An 18,286-nucleotide genomic window follows, 5' to 3' on the forward strand; every position below is an offset into this window, starting at 1 on the left:
TACTTGGCACCGGGGGTGCTGCGGCAGGACGGCTTAGCGGAAAGGTGCGGGGATTTGGGGGGCGGCAGCGGTGGTGGTGGAGGAAGCTTGGCCGGGGAGGTGCGGGTCCTGCAGGAAGGGGTGCGCCGGGGAGGGGGCTCGGTGCAGCCGCCGCGCCTGTTGCAGCTTGGGGTCGGCGCCGCTCAGCGCCTCCATCACCTACACACACTCTCACTCTCTCTCTCTCTCTCTGAACTCACTCTCACACTCTCTCTCTCTCTTGCAGACAGACGCACACACACACACTCAGAAAAAAAGGGAAACTGAAATCAGTGTTTCCACAGAACTTTTCAAAACAGGGAAGTGACAGGCGAGACCGGCCTCGACGAAGGGGATGGAAATAAAACCTGTGCCCCAGCCACATCACAAAGAAAGCTACAATATTCCTAACACCGGCTGGGGAATTCACACACACACACACACACACACTCACTCACTCACTCTCACTCTCACTCTCTCTCAACAACTGGCTATAAGGAGCGACTGACCCTCCACTGTCACAGGGACTCCTAGCACCTCTCTCTCTCTCTTTCTCACACACACACAACTCAAAAACGAGCCCTACTTTGCTGCCTCAAACAACTGGCTATAAGGAGCGACTGACCCTCCACTTTCACAGGGACTCCTAGCAGCTCTCTCTCTCTCTCTCTCTCTCTCTCTCTCTCTCTCACACACACACACACACACACACATATACACTCTCTCTCTCTCTCTCTCAACTCACTCACACACTCTCTCTCACATTACGTTCATCAACTTTTTCATTTCAGAAATAAAAAATCTTGCCCATTTTAATGGGCTTAACGGCTTATATATATATATATATATATATATATATATATATATATATATGGGAATCCCAAATTAAAAATTGTACTTTCAAGCAGCTCAGCTTCGTTTTTTGGCTGAGTAGATGTCACAGTCTCCCAAGGCCTGGATGTGACTTGAGCAGTCCTGGATAGGGGTTGTCCCGATTTAGGCAGTAGTTTGGCTTCCTACAAAGGACCTGGTCACTCTGCTATAATCCCTTCCTGTGAGCTTTAGTTTCCCTCTCCGCATATGGTGTGGAATTTGGGATTATTTTTCCCATGAGCGTAAATATTTCTTACAGATTGCAATCTGTCAGGCTCTGGGCTTTATGCCCAGTCACTTGGATTCTGCTTATAGGTGGTGGAAGCATCAGGGACTCTGTACCTTAGATCAGATTTGGGAAAAGGGGAATTTGTTCCCTTTTCAGAATTGCAGGATGAATATGGGCTTTCCAAGGCTGATCAATTTCATTATTGGTAATTACGGGACTTTATTGTCCACAGAGCCCATGAGAAATTGGTGCTACAGGAGACTCATTTAGAATGGGCTCTGAGAGCGAGTGGGGCTAAGGGTGTTATCACATGTTGTACAAGGCCTTACTTCTCTCATCTGCCCCTATACAACCTTATATATCTAAATGGGATGCAGATATGGGTAAAAAGTGGGACATTGGGAAATGGAAAATTTTATTCAGGTACTTATTAAAGGTCTTGATTGCTAGTAGTTCAATGGAGAATGGTTACAAACTTTTGTACCATTGGTATTATACCCTTTCTCTTGCCAGAATATTCAGGATGGGCACGGGGTATTGTTGAAAACTTGTGGGCAACAAAGGGACATAAAAGTAATAAATTCCCTTTGTATAAACACACATGGAGGAGTGGCCTAGTGGTTAGGGTGGTGGACTTTGGTCTTGAGGAACTGAGTTCTATTCCGACTTCAGACACAGGCAGCTCCTTGTGACTCTGGGCAAGTCACTTAACCCTCCATTGCTGCATTGAGCCTGCCATGAGTGGGAAAGTGTGGGGTACAAATGTAATAAAAAAAAATCAGGGGCTTTCTTCATAAGATAGCTAGGGCAGGTATACAGTGAGATTTAAAATACCTGTTTACGAAATGTCTGACCATATCATTAGAGGGTAGTGTAAAAAATGACCAAGATTTTTCAACTAGCAAAGGATCCTCTGTATCTGTTGATGTAACAAGATAATCCCCAGTATCTATGGTCTGCATGATCAATATAGTGACAACTTTCTGTTCGAAGTACTCAACCAAATCCTGAACTGGGTGGGGGGGGGGGGGCTGTCTATTGTCTGTAGTCAGCTCCTGTGTATCTAACAAACAATTGACCAACCTGAAGATGTTCTTAGTGGAGGAGTGGCCTAGTGGTTAGGGTGGTGGACTTTGGTCCTGAGGAACTGAGTTTGATTCTGTATAATTATACTACAGCAAGAAGCCCTCACTGGATGCCCACCGGAAGGGTGGAAGGCCAGATTTAGGACTCAGGCTGTAAAAATACCAGCTAGGTTTAAAAATCTATGACTGGCTGAGCAAGGACTTGCTTTTCCTGCAAGTTAAGAATCTGCAAAAAGCAGGTCTGAACAATGAGTCTTAACACAACCAGGTATAACTTTCTAATTGAATATGGCACCTATAATGAACGAATAATGGGTAAGAGGGATAAAATGTTGTTCTTAAAATGGGGCTTATTTTCCATATTATGGCACACATATCATAAGATGATAGAAAAAGAGGAAGTGAAACTGATATGCTAAAACAAGATGTTCTGGCAGAAGAAAAAAAAAAAACCACATGTTGACAAAAGAGGAAGTTGCACAATATTTTGCAAGAGCTAGAACAGATAATTTTAGTATTAGGGAACAAGTTGTTTACAAAAACGGAAGCACAGATGGACACCACAGAGGTTGTGCAATATTAAGCAAAAAGTGTCCTGCCATAGACTCCTATTCAGACAAACTACTATAAAAGGGGTGAGATTTAGACAGAGAGTTGGAACATATCCCCAACGCATTTGAAGGAGGGCAGGGCTCTGTCCAATTGAACCCAGAATCTGTCTGATGAATGTACCTGATTAAAGTCTGATGTGCAAATAAACTCTTCATTCCAAATGATGATTTGTGGGCTTAACTTAATGATGAAAGGCTGTAAGTACAAATGCTTTTGCTGCTTCAGGCTATCTTTCACTGCATTGTATAACTTGTAATCTAAATCCAGTTTGTCATAAGGCTGGTATCTTTTTCCTTACACCTAACAATTCTCTTAGTGGCAATTTCTCTTAGAACTTCACAACCCTCTGATTACCCCAGTACTAGTGCTATTTAGAGATGGAGTCAGATTAAGGTCACTTTAGCCTTCTTGAGGGGTTCTAGACCCCCCTAAATTATTTACATATGGTGACCCTCGAACGCTGTATTTTTACACGCTAATTTTTGCACACAGAGGGGATAAATCTATGTGTTCAAAAATTTATTTCCTGTCTTTCCATTTTCTTCTCTGTTCTTTTTCTGCCCCTCTCTTCTGTCCATCCTTTTGATTTGTGAGGTGTGTGCAGGTGAACGTTTGGGGTATGATTGGCGCATAATTACGCGGCCAGGAGACTGCGATCGTGTTTATGCTGTGAGTATTTTTCACGCTCAATTCTTTGGATCAGTCTTTATGCTGGCATTTCTTGCCTAATGATCCTTTGATTTTGGACGTTTTTCTGCTTCTTCCTATTCCTATTCCCCTCCTCTCCATCCTTCTCCCTTTCCTACCTCTGTCCGAGCCCTCATTCACTGCTCATTGCAGTTCTCGGACAGTACACTCCATCTGCCCTCCCGTATGTCCTGCGCTCTCAATTAGGATATCTCTCTGTCCTGCTTGCCCTCCCCAATTGCCCTGTTTTTATTGCCCTCCTCCTTTTCGTCTCACTTGCCTATTCTGGCTATCTTTGTACTTACTCTGATCTCTGTTCTTTCTCACTGCAGTTCTCTGAAATCATTCCGGTCTGTGTCTTTTCTGCACTTAACTACTGACAGCCCCCTTTTCCTGCCTATACACTGCTGTGATCTCCCTCTAAAAAGACCTGCGCTCTTTTTCTCAGCGCTGCACTTAAACCTCCGATTCTGCTTCTACCTTGTAAGAAATTGTCCCGCACTGTCTCTGTGAATGAAACCTTGGAATTCTTTAGTATCTTGTCAGCTGTTATGCACATTTCCTAGTTCTTTTAACAACTGCGTAGTTATTTTTATTTCCCCTTTTCAACTTCTGTTCCGCTCTGCGGACACCTCGCAGAACACGGACATGTCCACTTCCCCTTGCCCCTTCTTATGTGTTCCTTAACTCCGTTTGTTTTATGTTTTTATTTAATTCTCCTTATTCTGCCCGTTCCTCAGAGAGACTATTTCTCTATTTCTCATCTCTGTATTTTGGAAACACCTGCTTCCTCTCAACGAGAACTTGTCAGATTTTTTTTTTACTGAATTTTCTCTGGCTTATAAAATTACAAATGCGCAGTACTCTTTCTTTCCCTGCGCCATACTATTAGGCCGTTGCCCCCCATTTCTCAGCTGCTCTGCTTGTGGGCGTTGTCCTTTTCTGACTTACTACTCTATTTCATTTTTTCTCAATATAAGTCCCTTTACGCTGAAATAAACAAGACTCATCACATTTGCCTGCTGTATTATCTTTTCTTCTTCCCTTCCCCCAGTTACGGGTTTCGTTTTCCCTCTATAGTTTTTTTATGCTGCAAAACACAGACTGGTAGATCTTATCGTAACCCACAATGTGGTTCTGCGTTTTTAACCTTGACTTTTCTGTGTGACCACACATGGCTCGCTTAGCTTCCTTTCTCTCTCTATTTCCTCTCTGTTACAAAAACCCTTACATTTCAGATTCTGTCTTTTTACAGCTTTGCTCTGAAACCCTTTTGTTACTATTGCGGTACATCCTTTTGTAATATGATTTGGTTTCCTGCCATTACAGTTAAACTACATCTGTATAATGGTTTTTCTAATTACTTTTACTTATAGGATTAATTAAGGGAACATTTACCTAATAATCCGTACTTGCATGCGTGGCCCCCCCTTAGGTTTTTGTTCTGTTATGGTCCAGTCAAAAGAGGGTGGTTTTCACTCCGGTATTTGGTTTTTGCCATTGTCTTTATGTGACATGATTAATATGCATATATTTCCTATACTTGTAGCATTTCCGGATGCAAGCTACATATGAAACCACAAAATTTGTTTTGCCGTTAAGAAGCTGGAGTTGCCGTATCAAGTGTAGAATTGACAGCTTTTATATGAACACAGAATGATTACGGCGGTCTATCTGAGCAAGTAAAATAGCAACGTAGTCATACTTCCTCACACATTAACTCCCTGCTTCCTTACATAATAGTTTCTAAGAACTTCTATATGTTTGATTTGATAAAATCCTATCCTGATTAATTATACCAGCATAAAGTTTTTATGTGCTGTTTAGTCCTATTTTCAGTAGCCGTAATGTCCGATGCTTGCAGTGAGCACTAAACTCAAATTAAGCACAGGAAGCACACTTCCCTTCTGGTTTTTATTTTCCTTTTCCTTTAACATCTGCATCAACATTAAATCCTTTTAACAATTTTCTGTAAACCCGTATATATCTTAACCACAATGTTTCCTCAGACTGTGCTGACTTCCTAGCCATGCTGAAACGGAATCTTATTCACAGATATGTGTTTTCTGCCTATGGATAGAACGGTAACTTTTCACCCCCCCTTCCCTCAAATGCTAAGCCTGTTCTGTTCGTCATCATTAAGCATTGTATTTGGACTGCTTGATTCAATATGTTATATACTGTAAACTTGAAGTTTATGATGACAGAATGACACGTTTTAATTTGCTTTTCTAACCTGCTTTGCAACACCCTTTCTGTCAAACAGGAACATGCAAGTTTCTATTAGTAACTAAAACTGTTTTTATAACACAGCCTTATTAAGGAACCATATTCAGAGCTGTAAAAGCATTTCAGTACAAGGGCCGTACAGCTGGAAACGGACAGAACAATAACTTATGTGCTTTTTCCAAATGATTGCTAGTCTTGATCTGACTCTAAATAATTCTATAGCTACCGGAAACTACAGGAAACCACAGATAATTTATCTGACTTTGAATATAAGTGCATAGTTTCCCCGTAGCCACTTTTAGCTACACTTCCGGGTTTACTTTTCTCTGCATTAATCCCGTCTCTGCCACTTTCGACACCTTTCGGTCATACTCACTATATATGTAACTATTACTACGCTCTAAGTCTTCTACCTTTGTATTTTGTCTTTGTTAAAAGTCCTAAAAGTCCTGCACCGATCCTGACAGTAAGCTGCCGTTGTTACTGCTTCTCAGAGTGAATTTGTCACTTTTTCTGTACCCCCTCACTCCTGTCACAACTTTGGCTGTAAGACTGTTAAACTTATCTCACTTCCACCTATACTTTCTCCTTGCAAAAGGTCTCTTGTCCATTATACAGCATTCTCCTGTCCCCTGTCTCTGTGACTTGTTTTTCTAAGCTATCTGGACTTCAGAAGCATGCTCTTCTCCTTCATGTACTGTCAGTACTTTATACTATAATTTATGGCTGGCTATCATAGTATACGGCCATCTTCCGGTTTGCATTACTCACTTTTTTATTGCTTTTGCGTGTTTAATCCACTGGGTGTCAAATAAAATATAATTAATGTTATTTCATAGTCGCTATTCTATTGCCTTGTCCTTGTTAATTGCTCCTGTATAGTTGCTACTGTGAAATGTATTCCTTTTTATTTTTCAGTTGTAATTTTAAATTTGTACTTGTCCTAGTAGCTGTTATCACACCCTTTTAATTCACAATTTGTTTTGGGACAATGTTATACTTTCAATTAATAATGCTTAAGGTTTGTCATTTATTTTCCTATCTGTTTGTATTATACTGCCCTAGATATGAGGGGATCTTATACACCCTTTAGATAATATTCTCATATGCTTTTGATCTCCGATACTCATATAGTTTTGGTTTCTTGTGCTCTGTTTTAATGGCGTACTCGTTTAAAAGAAATATAAGCTACAGCCCCTGCACCGTACTATCGTGTTAGTTTTTTCAGGATGCTTTTTAATACTTTTTAATCATCGGTGAGCCTGACTATATTATAACGTTATCTACAGGAAATACTGCACTTCCTCGTTTGCGTTGTGGTTTTCGTCCTCCGAGTGCATACAGCCTGCACTGGCTTATTTTAAACACTTGCAGTAATGACTTATGTTATAATGTTTCCGGATGAATATTTCCACGTCCTGAGAATGACAATCGCTTTTAAATAATATGGTTCTATAAAGAGTTAAATTGTGTAAGTCTTTATAACAAGTTTGATATGAACTAGGATGCAACACAGAAAGTCACATGAAATTACAATGGATTATTGTTACATTAACAGTTAGATAACCCCTTGTATAACTTATATGATGGTAGAACTATTATGTACTATATAGCAGCATTTCTTTGCTTTTACCTTAACAGATATGCATATAAAATATGTTTTACCTTTCCGGTTGAGAAGATGATGGCTGCGTACCAGGAGAATACAGCGTTGCTTAACTTCTTCAGTTATTTCCTGTTGGTTCTTTATAACCCAACCTTCTCTTTCCTTCTAATGCTGCAGCTGTTCTGTTTGTCATCATTTAGACATATCATTTCAGTCACTGACTAGTATGTATGTTTTATGCCGTATCATTGGAAGTTCTTGGTGTAAGAATCACATGTTTTAATTTGTTTTTTTCCTTTCACCTGTTTAGCCACAAAAGCTTCCTGCCATTGCATTCGGGTTTATTTTATTTTTATGTCCCTTTTCTGAGTGTATATTTATGGGTATGAGCTTGTCATCTTTACACCACGATTCTGGTGTCCTGTTTCAAAATTTATTGATTTATATGCTTCTCTTATATTTAATATGTCTTTGTTAATATACATTTTCTTGCCTTTTGTTGAAATCGGTGTTTCCTTTCACTGGCTTGTTGGATGGAAAATTCTATTTTCCATTGCTGCATGACAAGTGATGTCTTTGGCATTTTTAGTTCTGGCTAATGTGTTCCAACTAATGACTTTTTTGTGACTGTGCCTTCCCCGAAGAGCTTACATTTGTTTTGTTTTGCCTTGGAATATTTCGTCTTTCTCTCTATTTTTCTACCACTTCTATAGTAATTTTCAGGGGCTTTTCCCTGGAACATACTATACTTTCTTATATACCAGTGTCACGCTATAACTATTGGGTTTGATATCGATGCCTGGGGCTTACATCCATCGAAGGTGGATGACGGTATCGCAATTATTAGATTTTAAGCAGAACCCCATTCTATTTTTGGAATGGCCTGCATTCACTGAATTGGACTATTGCCCATATAGAAGTTACCGGTACAGATGCGCGCTGGGGATATACAGAGACGTCTAAAATCCTTTAGTTGCAAATTTAGACAGGTTGACTGGGGCCCTAAATTTTTGTTCTCTTCTAGACGAATATTTAAGCATCTATTGAGGGTTAGCGACAAAATGGCGAGTGTATTCCCATATATGGCGAGTGTATTCCCATATTTCTAACCGGCGAAAACCAATTAGATCGCTGCCCTTTAATTTTAGAGAACTTATTTTCGCTGTTCGTTAAAATCTTTTTTTGGAGTTTTTGCTTCCCCCACTTTTGGGGTTTTCAATATGGCGAGTGTTATCCCATATCCAAATTCATGGCGAGTGTTATCCCATGTCAAAATTCATGGCGAGTGTTATCCCATGGTCAATTTCTATAGAAGCATACTCTGGAGGGCAGTATTTTTAGAGTAGGTTATATATAGTAAGTGACACAACTGACTCCTGCACTATTCTCATGTTCATGGCTATCATTTCTTTGTTAATATAACCTGCGGCAAAAGCATTGAGCTTTCCGCCAATTAGTAATTTATGTTTTAGGTTCCGCCAATGGGACGCTCTTGAAGACGCGTGAGTATAAGTGTTTTTGTTATACGCATGATGCATGTTCTTTTGTTTAGATAATTTTCCCGTGCATGGTTTTGTTTAGTTGCCCCTGTTATAGACCTCAGCATTTTGATTTGAACCATCTCACTTGTAGATATTGCATTATATTGAATACACTCTTCTATGAGTTCCTATGTGAATTGTCTTCCCCCTATTTCTGATCCCACTATGCCCACTTCCTCGTCCCCTACTCCCTTGGAAAGAGTCCTTAATTTCTTTCCCGCTGATAGAAAAGAACTTACCCGGTTATGTCAAACCTGGCATACCGCTTGGTCCGCTAAGGATCAAGGACTGGAATGGCCATCAAGGGGCTCATTTGATCAGGGCAAACTCCAAGCCTTGGTCTGCTACAATGAGTCCAACAAAACGGGAAAATCTAGGGATAAACATTTAGCTGCCATTAACAAATTCATACTTATTGCACGAAACCAGCACGATAGAGCTCTGGGTAAGTCAGATACCGATCAAGCCCCCTATCAAGATCCTGTAGCACCTACAGCTCCACCACCTTATGATGCTGCTACTGCTGCAAGTACTACCAAGTTGTTACCATGTGCAGTGGGATATACCCCAATACCCCCAGGATATTGTGATAAACCTGACACAAATCCTCAGCTACAGATTTCTCAGGGATCTCAGACAGTGACACCCCCGCTGCCTGCAGTATCTCCTGCTCCTATGATATTTGACCCACCTACTACCGTGCACATCGCCGGTGTTGTTGATCTATCTCTTCCCTCATCACAAAAAAACTCAATTCCAATATCTCAGGGGTCAGTACAAACTCAGACGCCTTTAACCCCTTCAACAATCCCAGTGGCCCAACCAGTAGCCCTGATTTCGGCCCAATTACCCACTGTTACCTCTGCTCCAACGATGCAAGCAACAACCCAGACGCTAACCCCACCACCGCCTCATGTATATCGTACTCTTGGAGGCTATGAGATGGAGATACCCCCTCCCATTATTGAGCAATATCCTTGTGTCCCGAACCCATCAGTTCCGGCCACCGTCCAGTACCCTGCTATCAGTCAAATTGACGTAGCTGCCCAGACCTCCACCTACCCTAGCCTAGGATCCGGGTTGACTTCACACATGACCACCCAAACGACTACCTACCCACATATGGGACACACAACTCAGACATCACCTCCACCACTACCTTTGGACTCTTCTGTCCAAACTGGTCCCTTGCCAGCTGAATCCCTACAGTCTATCCTGTCTCAATTACGACAGATGGGTTTCATTCCATGTAGTCCTGCTACACAGACACGGGCTATTTGTCAGGAACTCTATGATCGGGGTTTCATTAAACCACCCCCTGCTCCAGTGAACCCTTCAATGCCCATTCTAGAACCTCAGTGTTCTATTCCTCCTAGATGGGACACGTTAGGTGCACGGCCAATGCGTCCCTTGGTACTCCCAGCCAAACCAGCTAATAAGGAGCGACCGAAGGTTAGACTCTCCCCATTAGACGAAGCATGGGAAGTTTTAAAACAACAACTCCCCACAAAATCGGACATAGAGGATATTCGAAACGAGCCTCCTCCGATGTTCCATTTCTCCTCTTTTTCAGATAGTGAAGTAATCCCTTCCCTTGCAGACGATTCACCTCGTTTCACGTTACCTAATACCCCAGTCCCCTCGGAAGAACAATACGATCACACATTGGCTAGTATGGGAGATGGCCTCGCGTTTGTTTCAGAAGGACTTCGTTCCTTACACAAGTCCCTGACAACGCAACCGCACCCTGATACCCCGGACACCGTGGTATCTGTTGCACCAAAATCTGAGTTTCCTCAACAACATGATGTTATTTCTCATCATACTAGACAGCGCCATCCTCACAGTTATCTTACTGATGAAGGATCTAGCCGCTGCCTTGCGGTTATTGACAATTCCCCACACCCTACAAGTTTGAATATCAGTACAGACCCTATCCTATCTAGTCCGCCTAGCACACCTGCCCAATATGTGGCTTTGCATGAGAATTCATGGCATTACGTTCACCCATGGGTTGATAATCTCGCAGGATGGTCTGAGGCGCTCCAGCCCCAGTCCGCTCTCTTCCCACGTGAAGGATCCTTACGTTCTGACAAGCTTTCACTTGTAAGAGATCTAATTTATGACCACCCCGACCCCCATTGGGATCAGAAAACAACCCTCTACCTAATCCAAGGTCTTCAGGTTTGGAAAAAGTATGAGAATCAGTTTCCCCCAACCACCTCGATTGATCTCCTTAAATCAGTGAAACTTTTTCCCCTGCTGAATAAAATGTCAGGTGGTGTTCCTCATACGGAGTACACTCCACTTTCAGCAGTTGAATTAAATAGCCTCATACTGCAACTCCCGGATATTACATTAGGAGGTAACCGATGGTTAAAGAAATTTCAGGACATTACACTAGGGACCACCCTGTCAGTTGGAGACATGAAAGCGCTTTTGGGCAGAACCCCACACGCTAGTATCACTGACATATTCACTCAATCGGGCTATGCAAAATTTGCCACCGATACTCAGTATGATGGCAACCCTTTGACAGAAATTCAGACCAAAGTATTCCAGGAAATCCGGACCATGTATCCGACCCTTAAAGACTTTTCGGTTATCACTTCCCAAAGATGGGAAATGGATTCAGAGCCTATTGAGGCCTATTTACTCAGACTCCAAGACCTCTATAAGGAAGAAACAGAGGAAAAATTTGACTCTGATAATGCCCTCCCAGTATTCTACCATTTACTGAAGGGAACCTTACCTTCAGAAATTAAACTTAAGTTAGAGAACACCGTGGGTCTCCAATTAGAAAAATGGCCTAAAATTCGTGAACACATCCTTCATCATTGCAGACGACTTATTAAAAGCAAGCAAAATGAAGCCCAACATCGTAAGACAGTACACACTAACTTGGAGGTGCTACAGACTGAAGATCTCAAAGAGAAAAGAGCCTCTAAGAGCTCTGACACCAATACCAATACTCCTAACACTTCTCCCCCTGTTATTGTTATGTATGCTGATCAACGCTATGACAATAACACCCGAAATCAGGGCCCACGGCCCTACCGCCCAGACCGTAGAATTGATTACCCTGAAGAAAGAGGTCGTCGCTCTCAACCCCAGCGAGGTCCCCCAAGGGGCCCTCTTGGAGATACTAGGCGACAACGAGACTATCGTTCCTGGCCTAGCCCTGATCGCTATCCTGATGTGCTCTGTTATCGCTGCCAACAATACGGTCATTATGCTGCTGAATGTCTTCAGACACAGCCATATAGATTTAGAAAATCGCAGATCCGTCAAAATCCCCCTGAACGGCAGTCATTCCCTTTATGGAACCCGGATCAACACCGTCCGCAGTGACCACAGATTTAGGGATCAATATTACCCACCCCATAATGACTAGGCGTAATCCGAACACGATTTGATTTTGTTGCTCTCAGTTACTCAAAACTTCTCGGCTCCTCATTTAGTATCCGGTAACCATTTCTCTGTATATGTGTTGGTTTGATGTTTCTGTTTCCATTACAGGTAACATGTCTTTATTTTATATTCCTCTAGGTTTAATAGCAAGTGTATATTTATGGTACCATACAAATGACCTAACTAAGTCAGCAAGTTATTTATTTATTTATTTGCTTTTATGCATACCTTCCCTGGGGAGTTCTTATCAACTGCAGGGATGAGCGATCCCCGAAGGATGTTCATTTTATATATATACCTGTACTGACTTATTTATGCCATTTTACTTTATACGGGATCCCTTTTAAATAAAAGCTGTGTATTGCTCATTGTTAAAATGTTTTCTGCTTTAACTGTTACGCTGTTTACATTCACTTCTTTAGTTTTTTCATGAATATAAAGCCTTCATTTTTGAAATCTCTCTATGGTATGTGTGATATCTGAAAGCTTTTCATTATTTCCTTGTCTAAGAAAGAAGCAATATTTAATAACCATTATCCGTTTTATGGAATAAATGCGAGAAATGTTCCCTTGAACTGGCCATTTGGGGGAACATTTTGCGCTGATCATAGATTTTGTAGTATTCTTGAATTGAGAATTGGTGAAGCTTTCAGTCATAAATAAGGAAAATTATGCATTCAACTTTCTGATTCCTTTCTATTTAAAACAGTATGCTTTGTGTATTTAACTAACACCTTGCTTCAACTAACTCTTGCCACGTGGTGATTTTGTCTTGAAGCGATATGCTTCTTCCTACTTCTTTGTCTGATTGAAAAAGGGTTACTTAAACTCTATGTGAAGGTCAATAACTTTTGAATGTTTTTTTCATTTGTCTTTTTCAAGGAACCTTTTTCTTGCATTGCCATCTGAATATGCCTTGTTACAATTCAGATATATCATATTTTGTTTTATTTTTATTTTTCTTTTAAGCCTATTTTTATCTTACACCCTTCAGGGTGCTTTTTTTTAAATATTTTAATCTTTTTTTAATTTTTTTTTAATTTTTTTTTTTAATTTTTTTTATTCTCGATGCTTTGTTTCTTACCATGCCTCCTTCCTGGCCCCCATTTATACCCACGACCCGCCTCCTAACCCCTTGTCTAATTCTTGTATTTACGCAATAGTTCTTCATGACTCCCGCTACCATTATGATTACTTCCAATAAATTAACCACATAAATAGCACTGTTTAAGTTTTGCCTTTCCCCAGATGGATACAGGAATTCCGTTGACGTCCCTCACCGAGGAGACGACTGCTAGCAAACAAGAGCTACCCGATAATATATCTGATCTGAAGGCTATATTGCAGCAAAGAATCGCTAGCATAAAGGACAGATGCACAGACCCCAACATTACCCGGTGTGAGATACGAGACATTATTGAGTGTGAGTTTCAACAGATACATCGATTGGTCCATGAGCGAAAGAGATAGGCTCTCCACTTACTGGAGTTGCAAGAAGCTTTGGCCTCTACCCTTCTTTCTGACTCATCTAGCCCGTAAGTCCTGCTGGCCTCCTGCAGCTGAGGGCCCAACCCTTGGTGAATGTTAGTCATCGCAGGTGAAGATTCCATACCTATTGGCGATCGATTTCAATGCATTGACTATTTTTGTGCACTATAATCCTAACCCTCCATACCTCAATAACTTGAACAATCAACATCATCTCTAAATTTTAATTTGTACTCTTTTCTTTTGTCCCATATACTTTACCATTGTTATTTGATCATCTCATCATAATAATTACCTATCTGTCTTGCACATTATGCAAGCCAGAAGTGGGGATATATTATGCAAATCCCAATTCCAAATCCCAATTCCAATTTCCCAATTCCAAATCCCAATTCCAATTTTTTAAAATTTAATTTTAAGTTGAATTAACTTGAAGCTCTGATCCTTACCTATTTATGTAAATTGGTTTCCCTTTTGTTTTTGCACTTAATTAGCACTGTTTTCTCCATGTTTACATTGTCTTTCATTTCTCTTGACATTTATATATTATTTTTGCTTATTCAATTCACACTGATTATGCCCACCAAGATATAGCAATGTATCATTCAGGCATACAGTTATTTTGCTTATTCCTTTGCCAGCCTCTGATTCTTGATGGACTGATTATGATGGTGTATGCCTAGAATAAAGACATGGAAAGATCCAAGTTTGTACACCACAAGTACGTCTTCAAGATCTATCCAGGCCCAAATGATGTTAGATCCCCTAAGGTTGTGGCAATAATCTTTACACCTTGCAAACTACTGGACCACAAGTCTTGGGTCCATGTGCAAGATATACGTGTTTACTCAGCCGCAGAACCAGATGTTACCAGCCTAACCATCTTAAGACCAGTCACTTCCTTCAGCAAGCCAGCCTGAAAATCCAGCCCTGTTAGATCTTCCAGATTCTTCAGCGCTTCCACCGCCTCAACCATGATCGATGAAAGAGAGTTCAGAACTGATACTTCATTTGAGATTAACTGTTGCTGTCTATGGACATTATAGATTCATATTTTGTTTTATTTTCCAGTTTAGCAGCAATCCTGTCTATATATATTGAAAAGGTTTTATTTTTATTTTCCTATTATTTCCTTTATTGTTCTAATTGTTTTTCTAAGAGTTTCCCCGTTATTTCTGTTTATGTAATACAGGTGTAAACCCTGTTTGTATCAACCTGTTATGCAATTGTTTAACTTTGGTATAGGCTTACTTAAGCTGCATGTCTTTCTGTAGGTTTGACTAAGCTCCAAGTGGGGTAACGGATATATAAAATGCTTCCCATACTTCCAGGTCATTATGCATATGTCCAGATCCATGCATGACCTTGGTTAATATACATTTTCCTAGGATTGACCATTTTTGCTGTATAAGGCAACCTCATACTTGTTATCCACTTTTTAGTGCTCATGATTGGATGCTAATGATGAGTAATAGTAGGGTCCAAGAATTCCGACCTGTTTAAGGATTCTGAATACCTACAACCTAAAACAGCCTGCAATCTGAGTACTAAGCATATATTTGTTGAGCCACCATAACAATGCTTAATCAAAACCACTGTTCCTTCCGAGGACCACTGAGATAGATACATTAGATTATCTCCCCATGTACTATGCAACAGATACAATAGAAGTCATAGCAAGACCTGAAAGTATTTATTAGTATGATCCACCTTAAATTGCTATTACCCACATACCTATACTTCATGAGATTTTGCAGATGAACTCATGGATTTGTCCCATTCATAAAACCTCTCTCACTACAGGTTTGAGTTAGCCTTAAGAGGGGTAACATCAAGATTAAGGCCCAAGGGATTGGGTAATATAAAGGGAATTCCATATGCCCAAATAATATATCACCTGAGAATGAAGTTTCCTATCTTGCACCATACCTTCTAACAATTTGTAAGACCAAAACTCCCCCTCTCGTTTGATAGCTTACCACCTTCTGGAATGGATGATGACGAGCTTGACGAGCTTTGTGTCACCCCTCCTCAGAGGGGGTGACAAGTGGGGAATGTATAATTATACTACAGCAAGAAGCCCTCACTGGATGCCCACCGGAAGGGTGGAAGGCCAGATTTAGGACTCAGGCTGTAAAAATACCAGCTAGGTTTAAAAATCTATGACTGGCTGAGCAAGGACTTGCTTTTCCTGCAAGTTAAGAATCTGCAAAAAGCAGGTCTGAACAATGAGTCTTAACACAACCAGGTATAACTTTCTAATTGAATATGGCACCTATAATGAACGAATAATGGGTAAGAGGGATAAAATGTTGTTCTTAAAATGGGGCTTATTTTCCATATTATGGCACACATATCATAAGATGATAGAAAAAGAGGAAGTGAAACTGATATGCTAAAAACAAGATGTTCTGGCAGAAGAAAAAAAAAAAAACCACATGTTGACAAAAGAGGAAGTTGCACAATATTTTGCAAGAGCTAGAACAGATAATTTTAGTATTAGGGAACAAGTTGTTTACAAAAACGGAAGCACAGATGGACACCACAGAGGTTGTGCAATATTAAGCAAAAAGTGTCCTGCCATAGACTCCTATTCAGACAAACTACTATAAAAGGGGTGAGATTTAGACAGAGAGTTGGAACATATCCCCAACGCATTTGAAGGAGGGCAGGGCTCTGTCCAATTGAACCCAGAATCTGTCTGATGAATGTACCTGATTAAAGTCTGATGTGCAAATAAACTCTTCATTCCAAATGATGATTTGTGGGCTTAACTTAATGATGAAAGGCTGTAAGTACAAATGCTTTTGCTGCTTCAGGCTATCTTTCACTGCATTGTATAACTTGTAATCTAAATCCAGTTTGTCATAAGGCTGGTATCTTTTTCCTTACACCTAACAATTCTCTTAGTGGCAATTTCTCTTAGAACTTCACAACCCTCTGATTACCCCAGTACTAGTGCTATTTAGAGATGGAGTCAGATTAAGGTCACTTTAGCCTTCTTGAGGGGTTCTAGACCCCCCTAAATTATTTACAATTCCCACTTCAGGCACAGGCAGCTCCTTGTGACTCTGGGCAAGTCACTTAACCCTCCATTGCCCCATGTAAGCCACATTGAGCCCGCCATGAGTGGGAAAGCGCAGGGTACAAACAAAATTGGGCTGAACCCACATATATTTTATAATAATTATCTTAGTTCTTTTAACCATATTCTTAAACTTACATATTGTCTTATGCCAGTACACTTTAAATTCATCAGATTTGCATCGGGTCCATTTCTTCTCTAATCTTGTACTGTCCCACTTAGTCTGCAATGATTCCTGATTGAACCATGGAGAGATTTACTTCCTAAAATTAAGTTTCAGCTTCTCTGGTGCTATCTTATCTAATATCACAGCTTAGTAAAAGAATCTCTCAATGAGCTTCTGTCTTCATACTGTCAGTGGAAGCTATTGGAGGAGTACTCTGGCATAGAAAGCAAACCATTTTATCAGTCTAGCCGTTCGGCTGGTAAATTGTTATTACATGTCTCCACTTTCACCAGATTAGATTAGAGCAGTGATTTTGGGGGTTGCCGGGGCAGGTTTTTGGAATTCTTTGCCATTTGAAGTCAGGAATATTCTTTATTATTTTCTCTTTAAGAGGCCTATCTGTTTGCAAGTGCCTTTGGATGAGTTGAGCTCTATGGGATTTTGAAGGAGTATAGTAGAAGCATGTATAGTTATGTTTAGTTGTTTAAGGTAATGATTTATATTTGATATTTATTTTCTGTTTGCGAGTGTATGATTTATTATGTGTGTAATTTTGTGAGCTTCGTAGCATCGTAGATGCTGCGGGATATACAATTTTTAAATAACATAAGAATAGCCATACAGGGTCAGACCAATAGTCCTTCTAGCCCAGTATCCTGCTTCCAACAGTGGCCAAGCCATGTCACAAGTAGGCCAGGTCATAGTAGCAACATTCCAGAACCTCAAAGAGTAGCAACATTCCATGCTACCGATCCCAGGGCAAGCAGTGACTTCCCCTTGTCTATCTCAATATCTCAAGCACAAAGTGGTTCAACTTACTGTTTTCTTCCTGAAGTTTGTCTGTGAAAAGAAAAAGAAAATTGTTTATCTATCCTTGTGTTGATAATCACAATTATTTTATATTTGCATGAGGTACTAGCCAAAAAATAAAACAAAAACGTGAAATGCTCTAGACATATGTGTTCGTTAGCATAAATTTGGGGGTCCTTTTACTAAGGCACACTAATGGATTGAGCACATACTAACAAATTAGTGTGTGTTAAGTGCCATGAATGGGCTGTGCAGCATTTAGGGGCCCTTTTACTGAACGGTTGCCGTGTGGCAACTCAGAACTACCGCCGGCCCAACGCAGCCGGCGGCAGTAGTTACGCCTCAAGTGCATGCCATTTCTGGCACAATGGAAAATTATTCCATAATTTCTAGCACAGCGTTACCGCTGGATTACCATGGGAGCCCTTATCGCCAGCACAATGGGT

This window comes from Microcaecilia unicolor, chromosome 2 (genome assembly GCF_901765095.1).
Source record: "Microcaecilia unicolor chromosome 2, aMicUni1.1, whole genome shotgun sequence".
NCBI lineage: Eukaryota > Metazoa > Chordata > Amphibia > Gymnophiona > Siphonopidae > Microcaecilia > Microcaecilia unicolor.